At 35.5% G+C, this 11,626-nt stretch overlaps 1 long non-coding RNA gene across 14 annotated transcripts in view; it reads left to right on the top strand.

Annotated features, from left to right (window-relative positions):
• The window catches only part of LOC104005583 (uncharacterized), a 105,004-nt gene that overhangs the window by 8,087 nt on the left and 85,291 nt on the right, over window positions 1-11,626 (top strand). For 9 of the 14 annotated variants that reach the window (XR_010155272.1, XR_010155271.1, XR_001713396.4 and 6 more), the window contains exons 2-3: window positions 580-675; window positions 1,291-1,377. This is a non-coding gene — a long non-coding RNA (uncharacterized LOC104005583). The remainder of the gene's footprint in view (window positions 1-579; window positions 676-1,290; window positions 1,378-11,626) is intronic. The other 5 variants (XR_001713393.4, XR_001713400.3, XR_008547282.2 and 2 more) reach the window with 1 other exon arrangement.

The following is an 11,626-nucleotide window of genomic DNA, read 5'->3' as shown; positions in this document are numbered from 1 at the left end:
TGAGTGTCAGTCGACATATTTACGTTGGTTATCTCATTGAGTCCCCGCAACGCCCTGTGAAATGGGCACATTAGCTTCATTTGACAGCCAAGGAGACAAGCTTGGTTGTTAATTTAGCACTTTGTAATATCTCGTTTCTGTAAAGTGCATTTCTTAATTTTCGTTCCTTGAAATAAGTATATGGTAGTATCAGTCCTCTAATATACAGAGGAAGAAACAGGTTCAAGAGAGGTAAAGTTGTTTTCTTTATAAATTATACTCTGCTGGTAAAAGACAAAGAGCTAGGACTCCAAAATCCAAGGTGTTTTTTAAATTTTCTCCTCGCAGAATATTTACATAAAACGTAGCTCTTGCGTCAGGACTTCTGCACTTAATGTTTCCTTTGCTTGGAAAGCCCCTTCTGACATTTATAGATTTGATTCCTTGTATCTTTCAATCTGTCACCTCACAGGACCATTCCTTCAATCTCCAATAGAAGAATATCCCCACCTCCTGGCTCCCTATCCTCCACCTGCTTTATTTTTTTCCATAACACAGTAACATTACATATATTGTGTAATCACTCATTTATTTGTTTAGCAGGTGCACCCACCACTAGAATTTGAACATCCTAAGAACAGGTATTTTTGTCTCTGCTTTGCTGATGTATCCTCAGCAACCGGAACTGCCTGACATGTAAGTGCTCAGTAAATATATTTGAATGAACGAATGAAGTAATTCCTCCCGTTAACGTTCATCATAATTTCAGAGTACTCTAACTTCACTTGATAGGAACTTTGATTTTGCTGTTCCTTACCCTTACCACTTAGGAAAGATGAAAAGTAGACCCTTGAGTGGTCCTCTGTTCTAGGAATGAAATAGAGCTTTTGCATGGTTATAAGGAATTCTTGTTTATTTTTTATGTACATTTACAAATAAGGATTTTTCTTAAGTTGGTAATGGGTTGCATGAAAATAATAACTGTAGGCTCATTACAGCATTTGTATGTTGCTTGACAAACTGCTGACCTCCCTGCTTTGCGTAAGTTTGCATAGTAACACAGTTGGGACAAATCCGGCTCTTTCAACTTTGAGCCCAACTTTTGTAGGTCACCATCCGCCTTAGCTGTGAACTAAGGAATACCTTGGGAGTTTTCTTGCAGTTTTTAAGAACAGCAATCAGGAATATATCACAGACACTTGGGGGTTATCTAGATAGACTTTGATAATTTATTTTATAGCATCCAATAAAGGTGGTTACTTTCTACTTAAAGGTCTGTGATAGCTGCCCTTCTCATTATATTGCCCACAGCTGATCCTTTCTGTGAGACACCAGGCTGTTGAGGAAGAATCTATGGCAACATTGTATCTATTAATATACAGCTTCTGTATTTATCAGGTAAGTTTGGATACTTTCTGGAGTGAGGCATTCACAGCCATGAAAATTATTGCAACCTACTAAGTAACAACTGACCCATAATGAGATAATCTGCAAAGGTGGTGTGAAATTAATGTTTCCTAACCCCTGGACTGGTTCTATGCACCAGCATGCGATAATTATCTCCTCAGCCTCATATAATGTTCTATAATTGCCCCCAGCTTCATTATTTAGAAAACATTGTATCATTTAGTCATACATTCTATAAACATGTATGTATTAAACATCTGTAAGATGTAATCTGCCCTTAAGAGCCTAGAATCTGGCTGAGCTTTTAAAGTATACACAAAAAGCTGGAGGATGATGGCTGACAACATAAAAAATGGTTTTTATTGAATGTTTATTCTGTACCAGACACTTTCCATGAATCACCTTATCCTCATAAAAACCCTATGAGCAAGTGTGCCAAAGTCTTAGTATCCTCATTTTTATAGCTGAGAAAATTGAGACTTAGAGAAATTATTTACTTAAGATCACACTGCTAGTAAATGAACTTCAAAGTGTTTGATGTTAGTATTCTAAATAATTCTGTATGTTATCTTGAGGTTATAGAATTAAAAAGTATGCCGATTATGAGGATGATAGAGAAGACAGGAGAGAGCACTATGAGCTGGAATAGTATAGACAGCATTTTGAAAGACTCAGGTGGACCTTGAAAAATGGGCTGATTTGGAAGTCATTTTGTGATTGGGTGTATCAGGTGGCAGGAGAGTGTGGTGTGGAGTGTTCTAAATGAGGGAAGCAGCTTGCATAGAAATGTGTGCATGTGAGTACATCTGGTGTGAGGCCTAATGGAAAGGAAGCATTGGGAAGAATGTTTTCTCCTCATTTTCCTTAATTTTGAAGATTTCATTTCTGATGCCATATAATTTGAAAACGGAGGTTTGATAGTAATAAAGAGATGAAATTATTGGAGGAGGTAAGACTGGTGAGTAGAAAATAGAAATGAAGACAGAAAAGGAAGGCTGGAGGATGGAAAAGAAAGGACAAGCTTTAAAGAGTAAGAAATAAAAAAATTGCAGAATCCTTGACTATTTCAAATACTCCAAGTTATTAACAGTAAATTCTGTTATAGTTTATATGAAGGCCATCTTTTTAGACCCACTTTGAGTTTTCTCTGGATAGACAAGTACTAAAAAAATAAAGAGCTCATGACTGACATAGTTTTTCTTCCTATTTCAGGAAATCCTGGGTGAAATTTGGTAGTGGGTCCAATTGCCTGCGTACTTTACTTTGAAATAAAATAATCAGAAATTTACCTTGTTCCATAATTATAGTCTGTTCATTTTATTATGGTAAAATATTCTATACTCAAAATATATCTGAAATGCTTTAAATTGGCCCTGATGGATATTGAGTAGAGAGAATTTATAAGCAGATACTTCTTTAGAGCTTTTGTTAGTGAACCAGGTATCAATTTAGGTTCAATCAGATAAAATGCTGCAATAGAGAAATCATTCTGACAGTTGATGTTTATGTTCTAGACATTCTCAGCGGAGATCTTGCTGATAAAACTATGCTCAATCCTAGAGATTGCCAGTGAGAATTTGCATATGCCTCTTCCTTCCTTGGAAAAACAAAAACCGCAGTAGTTGTAAAATGCACTTGAGAATACATTAGAAATTTTAAATTGAAAGCACGCATGTTGATTCTTAGGAAGTCATTTGTTTGTTGTATTATAGCAGGAGAGGGAAAGTGTCCCTTCTACTCTCTTTGAACCTTTGTGGAAATGACTGACAATAAACAAATTAATAAGAGAAAAAGGAATATGATATGGTTTGGCTTGGTGTTCCCACCCAAATCTCACCTTGCATTGTAATAATCCCCCTGTGTCAAGGGTGGGACCAAGTAGAGAGAATTGAATCATGGTGGTGGTTTTCCCCATACTGTCCTCGTGTAGTGAGTTCTCAAGAGATCTGATGGTTTTATAAGGGGTTTCCCCCTTGGCTTGTGCACTCATTCGCTTTTCTGCTGCCCCGTGAAGAGGTACCTTCCGCCATGATTGTAAGTTTCCTGAGGCCTCCCCAGCCATGCAGAACTGTGAGTCAATTAAACCTCTTATCTTTATAAATTACCCAGTCTTGGGTATGTCTTTATTAGCAGTGTGAGAATGGACTAATACAGCATACAAATATACTTAATGTGCATAAACACAGGAGCCATATAAAATATGAGGCTCAAAGAGGGGCCGGATGGTTGAGGCTTAAATACTCCAGCGGGGAGAGGGAAATGGTGAAGGGGGTGCTGTAGACAATTTCTACAGAGGTAATACATGACTTTAGGGAAGATGAATGGACCTGGGAGGTAGAAATACTAGCTTGTAAATGTTTTTCTTTGTAATTTGAGCCTAACAGGCAGAACAAAATCCCTTCAGGTGTGGTTACATGCCTCAGTCTTCTTTCCTGGTAATAAAATTTCAAGGAGGGGATGGAAGGCAGTTGTGTTCTCTTTGGTGGGCCAGGTCTTAAGGCGGATAAAGGAATATTAAGAGTTAAATTTCACCCTGTTCTGGGGGTGGGGAGAAGGGAGGACAGGAGAGATTAGAAAGTCCTTGATTCTGGGATTATAGGTGTGCTGTGGCTCACGGCTATAATCCCAGCACTTTGGGAGGCTGAGGTGGGAGGATCGCTTGAAGCCTGGAGTTCGAGACCAGCCTGGGTGACAAAGCAAGCTCCTGTCTCAAAAGAAAAAAAAAATAAAGAAGAAAGTCCTTGATTCTGAGGTAATTTCTAAGGCCTTCCTATTATGGTTCAAAGTGTTCAGCATGCCAAAACGCCATTCATTTTGCAGTGTTGTTTTCTAAGCCCCAACAGTATACATAGTAAATGTGTATGCACATGCTCCTTAATGTGTGATGAGGTTACATCCTGATAAACTTACTGTAAGTCAAAAATATTGTAAGTCAAAAATGCATTTAATACCCTATAAGCCCATTGTAAAGTCAAGAAATTATAACTCGAACTGTTGTAAGTCAGGGACCATCTGTACTTTTTACTTCACAAATTTCAGTAATTTAGAGCTCAGACAAACCCATTGTCTTAAATGGACACTTTTCCAGACGTATAAAATTTATAGAAGGTTTTATTTTTTTTTTCAATCCTGTTTCCATGATTTTCCAGTGGCTCTCAGTACATTCACTAGTCTCTATGACTGTTAATCCAGGCTTTTCTTGAGGTAGGCGTTTTCTCGTTCACGGCCTTCAGGCTTGCTTATTTTTTTTCCTCTCTGTTTGTTCCTCTTTGATTCTTATAATCCTGTAATAACTTTATTAGTCCACAATTGAGCAAGCAATTAAGAACCTTCTTAAATGCGTACTTGAGTACTGTACTTGATAAGTATTGTATTCTGCTATTGCCATCTTCTTGTAATGCTCTACAGTTGTGTTTATTGAAAACATTCAAGGCTCTTTGCACCAGCCGGTTTTTCATCATCATTGTTTGCTGTGTGCATCCACTTGAAAACTTGCATATAATTTCCTTTGAACAAGAGTTGCAGTTTTACTGGATTGCAACTTCTTTGTTTCAGAATCTAATGATGTATAAAAATATTGTTAGAAAAAGCTGTTGTGGTTTAATGCATTTGGGAAAGTTAATTTAAAAAAACCTATACTCTATTTATATGAGAACAGTAATATTTTACGTAATTTTTGGAACACTTCATGTGAATACATTTCTTCTGTGCTAGGGCATCAAGTCTTATTTTGAAATCTAATTTCATTTTTCTCTTCAGTATCCCTTTTTAAAATAGATTTTTAATAATGCCTTTTCTTAAATTGAAAGCTGAGTAATTGTACTGATGGCTTATTCTTACAAACTCCCTGCTGAAATTGGGATTTGAATGCCACTTTTAACATAAGAATAGTAAAAAGTTTAGTTAGTTGAATATGCAGTTGGGATTTAGTTAATTTTTCTTTTTTTTTTTTTAATTTTTTTTGTTTGTTTGTTTGAGACAAAGTTTTGCTCTTGTTGCCCAGGCTGGAGGGCAATGGTGCGATCTTAGCTCACCTCAGCCTCTGCCTCCCAGGTTCAAGCGATTGTCCTGCCTCAGCCTCTCGAGTAGCTGGGATTACAGGCATGTGCCACCATACCTGGCTAATTTTGTATTTTTAATAGAGACGGGGTTTCTCCATGTTGGTCAGGCTGGTCTTGAACTCCCAACCTCAGGTGATCTGCCCACCTCAGCCTCCCAAAGTGCTGGGATTTCAGGCGTGAGCCACCGCATCCGGCCTGGGATTTAGCTAATTTTTCATAATCATATTTTTCATATGTGAAAAAAATGAAGTAACTACTGAATATCTTTTTATTTGGGTCTGCTTTTCTTGGACTCAAAAAAAAAAAAACAAATTGTAGGTCATGAAATAGACTATAACCTGAAGTTTTTAATGTATTTCCCAAAGTCCAGATGTGTATTAGGTTGTTCATTGGCTTGTTTATATCGTCAAAAATAGCGTTTTAACTAGTGTAAATGTAAGTCTTAATTTTTGGTCAACTTAAAGTATTTGCAGTAGGTGTAATTGCTAACAGTAATTTGAAAAATTGCATGAAGTTATCCTTTTACAGTTTTTTTGTCTGATGAATATTTGTTTGATGTGAAGAAGTGAAACATGTTTGCCTGTATGCCAAAAATTTTGAAAAGAAGTAGAGGGGAAAAGAAATGGATTCATTTTAACTCTAGATGGCAGTTAAACACAACTAACAAAGACCAACTTTTTTGAAATAAAGAGAAAAATAGTAACACACGCACACGTTCTGTTTTACTATCCAGTTAATTATATTCTCAAAATGATGTCTCAGATTGATATTAGTAAATAAACATGTATAAGATGTAATTACATAAAGGCGAAATAAATAATGAAAGCCTGTAATTGCAATAATTTTTTTTTCACCTGGTAATATGGCATACACCCATGCAATGGTTTATATTGCTAGTATTTTATTTTGTCACTTTTACTAACATTTAGTTCAGTGTAGTTTCATTTTATGTACAATTATTTACCACTATCAATTCAAACCATATGCCATTGGGAAAACTATTACACATTTAATGTTTTGAAATGTTTAAGTAGAAGCAAAGCTTATTTTCATGAAGTGTGTTCCATAAAAGTAGACTTCAAAATCTGCCATAGATATCCATGCATGTACATTTGAGATCGCATTTTTCTTTCCTTTGCTTTGCATTAAAAATATATTTTTACATCTGTTTAATTCACAATTTTAGCTTGTTGCTTTCTGGGGTGCTAAAATTATGTTTCTGATGGTATTTATGAGGGAAAAGAAAAGCTTGTTTGATTATACTTTGTTGTCATCTCATGGTCTCAGCTCGTTGTGTACTGTCATTTCTATAGACTTGTAGAGTGCAACTGTTTCTTGTTTATGAACACCATACATTTATGTGGTATCTAGCAAATAGTACAAAAATAACTTAAAGTAGACCTAAGGAGTCTCATCTGACTTGTCAGATAGCTTAAAAAAGGAAAGGATGTGATATGTTTTAAAAATGCTTTATTGTAGATTTTATATGAAATAACATAATCCTTTTGAGAGGATTAGTTGATTTGATTCTCATTTCCTATATATAGCAGTTTATGCTCTGAGTATCTGTCTGAATAGTGGATTAGCTCATACATGGCAGCTGATGCCCTGGGTGAAGGGACTTGCTCTCCACTTTTGTAAGCCCTGTGAAGTTGTAAGAAATGTTACTGTCATGCATAAAGGTGTGGAGGTGCAGGTCACCCTACTGGAAACTAGGACCTTATTGGACACCTCAGATCTTGGAGTCAGCATTTGCCTAAATGTTCAGCAGAATCTCCAAGAGTTCCTGTGCCTTTAGAATTATTTACCTGGACTCCAAACTCTTCATAGCAGTTATTGTTTCATAATGGGTTCTTCATGGATGCTAGTGGAATATATTTAAGTTGGCAAAAGGATAAACACTTTCTTTTCTTTTTAAAGCAACATAAAAAGTCCCATGTTACTCAAAAAGTAACGTAAAAGAATTTATCCATTTATTTTTAGAGAAGCTTCTAGTAGAATTCTATAAGAATAAATAGAGTTGCTCACTTCCAAGATTGTTGCCTTGCAAGAATAAAAGGTGCTGGAGATGCTGATTTTTTTTTTTTTTTTTTTTTTTTTGAGACAGTCTTGCTCTGTCGCCCAGGCTGGGGTGTAGTGGCACGATCTCGGCCCACTGCAAGCTCCGCCTCCTGGGTTCACGCCCTTCTCCTGTCTCAGTCTCCCGAGTAGCTGGCACTACAGGCGCCCGCCACCACGCCAGGCTAATTTTTTGTATTTTTAGTAGAGACGGGGTTTTACCGTGTTAGCCAGGATGGTCTCGATCTCCTAACCTTGTGATCCTCCCGCTTCGGCCTCCCAAAGTGCTGGGATTCCAGGCATGAGCCACCGCGCCCAGCCTGGAGCTGCTGATTTTTGAGGTAAAGACAGAAACCTGGATTTTCATATGAAATCATCTTACTTCTCAGTGTTAGCAAGTCATTCAAGTAAAAAACTACAAAGCAAAAAATTTAAAACATACCAGCAGACTGAGAGTTTGTAATCTTTAATGTATAGCACTCTCATTTTTTAGCTCATTTAAAAATAACATATATTGTAAAATTGATTGCTTAAAATCTTTTAGTTATTGGATACAATCTGGTGATATGTGAGGTTATACTTTAGTTATTTTAAAATCAGATTTTGGGGTTTTTCTAAAAGACTTTTATTTCGTATCCACCATGAGTGTCTTGAGTAATATCTTTGGATATCTGATCCTATCCTTTACATTTTTCTTCCTAATTTCATGATCAAAGAATAACCTTAAATTAAGTTATGGGAGTATGTTGTTATAGGTACAGTGTGCTACCTACCTTGTGTCCAAACATGCAAGTACTAAAGAAATGTGACACCTTCATCATTAGTTTTCTTTATCTTACATTTTTCCTTCTACAGTCTTCTCTATGGTCTTAGTGATTTTTTAAAAACATAAATCAGAATTTGTAACTCCCCTCCTTAAACCCTATAGTGGCTTTCCATTGCCCTTATAAAATACACACTCCTTGGCATGGCCTCTAAGGCCCTGCTTGATCAGATCCCTGCTTACTTCTCTAAACTCGTTTCTTACCAGGTTCCCCTTTCTTCACTCTTATCTTGCTGATGTACTCCAAGCTTAGTCCCATTTCAAGGACTTTTTCACCTGATGTTCCCTTTGCCTGGAATATCTTCCACAGAGCTTTATATGTTCTTTGCTAGTCACTTCCCGAGTGAGGCTTTCCTGTCCACCCTGCCAAAAACAATTCCTTTCACCATCATTTTCTGTCTTCTTACCTTGCTTTCTTTCTTTATTTAAAGTGGTACTTAACCTCTGTCTGATATATATTTGCCTACTTGTTTGTCTTTCCTCTCGCTGGCATATACATACATTTCATGAAGACAGGAACTTTGTCTATCTTGCTAATTGCTATATCCCCAATACCTAGAAGAGAGCCTAGCCCTATTCAGCTGAAGAGAAGTGTAAAATAAATGAATAAATAAAGTCTAGGTAACCATGGTGACACTGAATGGTACAAGACAGACCTCAAATTGGAAAGGGCTGCAGAAGCAAAACTATGAAGATACTGTAAGTATGATGCTGGTACCTCAATGCTGTACATTTGACATATTTACCCATCATGTAACCCATCTCACAATAGCTTTTTTTCAGTTTGTGTTTTAGAAATTTGACTTTCTATATGATAGAATTAAAAACTGGTATTTTAAACATGCTTTCTATAACTACATTCACATAAATGATTTACAAAATTCATAAAGTGTGGTTTTTACATGTGGACTACTATAATAATATGAAATGTATTAGAAAGTTATCCTTTCTGAATCAACGTAGTGTTGACATTTGAAGGTCACAGTAAATCCTAGGGATGTGTTTTAAATGATACAGTCATGCACTGCAAAACAAAGTTTCTGTCAGTGAGATTACTTATAAGAAGGTGGTCCCATAAGATTATAATGCCATATTTTTACGGTACCTTTTTAATGTTTAGATATGTTTAGATACACAAACACTTACTATTATGTTACAGTTGTCTACAGTATTCAGTATGGTAACATTTTGTACAGGTTCATAGCCTAGAGGCAATAGGCTGTACCATATTGCCTAGGTATATAGTAGGCTATGCACTCTAGGTTTGTGTAAGTAACTCTGTGATGTTCAAATAACAATGAAATTGCCTAACAATGAATTTCTCAGAACATATGCCCATCATTAATGTAATGCATGACTGTACTTTGAATTGCTATCAGATAACTAAGGATTCTGAGAAATAAGATTAAATAATTATTTGTATGGTATTTGCTTTGCTTTAAATATCCTTAGTATGAGTAAGTTCTTGGTAGAGAAGTAATTCACAGTAGACACAGCACAGAAAATATGTTATATAGTTAAAGTATTTTAGCATTGCTGAAAGATTTTTTTGAATAGTTTTTGTTACAGTTTGTTTTGCATGTGAACTCTTTATGTGTGTGAGAAAATTCTCTACAAAAGATGTTTTAGGGGTATAATGATGGAACATTCACTTATTTCATGTGCCCAAAATATTATTTCTCTCTCAAAAATATATAATTTTATGGTTCAGATGAATTTCTGACAGCGTGAATGCTTTGTAATTCATTTTAAGATCACCAGTTCTTATTGATATTTTAAAATACAGTCTGTTGAGAGTACTTATGTGACTTTATGGGAAGGTTTGTGAAAAAAATTGGTTTATATAAATTTACTTCTCTGCCAACTTTGCTGCATGTAAATATATCCCTATCAAATTTCTACCTTCATCGGGTAAGGGTAGCACACCCTTAAACAAAGTATATACAGGAAAAGAAATAAAAAAAATCAGTAAACTTCATATCCCAGGCATATTCCAGTTTATGCTGTGAATAGAACTAGGGAGTTTGACCTTTACAATTGAAATGTGCTGAGCCCTTAGACTTATATTTGCTAGAGAGGCAGTGTGTTGAATAGCCATCTTATTGAATGAGAACATGTAGATTCCAGCTCTAGATTTGCTACTGATGAACTGTTTCATCATTGGTAAGAAAGGCAAAAATTACCTTCTTTCTCTACGTTACAGGATACTTGTGAGGGCCAAGTGAGATAATGGATATGAAAGTGCTTTTGGAATTGGAAGACACTATGAAGTGTAAGGTTTTCATTTTAGAGTGGCTTTAACAGTAAACTAGATCTATTTTCTTAGACTGTATCACACATAGTCTTCTTACTAAGGTGGTGTAAAAACCTTATAAATTGTTTAACTTAGTATATGTGCCTATCTTATGGACTGAGTTTTCCTTGATAGCAAGACTGTGGTGTATTTTAGTCCTGATTTATTCTATGAATTTCCAGCCCTTATCTTTTCAAAGATAATATTTTCTCTCATCTTTGTAATAATATGAGCTGAAAAGACTGATAAGCTCTAAAGTTTACTTAGCAGGTGAATAAAGGTATTTATACATTGATTTGACATGCAAATAAAGGGTTTTTTTTTTTTTTTACAGTAAATCTTGCAATAGTGTTCTTAGCTTTATTTATATTTTTCATTCAGCGTTGTTAACTAATTTTCCCATGTCTTTTAGACTCAGAATTACTGGGTATTCGTTTTTCATCCTGGAACTTACACAAATGAATTCTCAAAAGTCATTGACAAGTAAATAATTTAAACTTAATTTTAAAACGTTTTAAACTCACAGAGCAAAGTTTCTCAGAGGAGTAGAATTAACAAATCTTGGATTTTGAGGTATATTTTGAAAGCACAAAATTATAATACTATTTTATCTCCACATGCGTGGAATAGATTTCATTATTTTTGACCTATTGCTTAAAAGAGAGCTGTACTATTTGTATTAAAATTTAATGTTCTTGGGATACTTTTAAGTAGAGTGACCATATTTAAAGCTGTACAAGAAAATTCTGATCTTTGAGAAGCAGTGTTTTCAAGGAAAATGTAAAAAAACTGTACTGACTCAAATGGTCTGTTTTATAGTCTTTATTTATTTATTTTTTAATTTTACTTTAGGTTCTGGGATACATGTCCTGAACGTGCAGGTTTGTTACATAGGTATACATGTGCCATGGTTGTTTGCTGCACCTATCAACACATCATGTAGGTTTTAAGCCCCACATGCATTAGGTATTTGTCCTAATGCTCTCCCTCCCTTTTCCTCCCACC

This window comes from Pan troglodytes, chromosome 2, assembly GCF_028858775.2.
Source record: "Pan troglodytes isolate AG18354 chromosome 2, NHGRI_mPanTro3-v2.0_pri, whole genome shotgun sequence".
Lineage (NCBI taxonomy): Eukaryota > Metazoa > Chordata > Mammalia > Primates > Hominidae > Pan > Pan troglodytes.
This window is presented reverse-complemented; position numbering and strand designations above follow the sequence as displayed.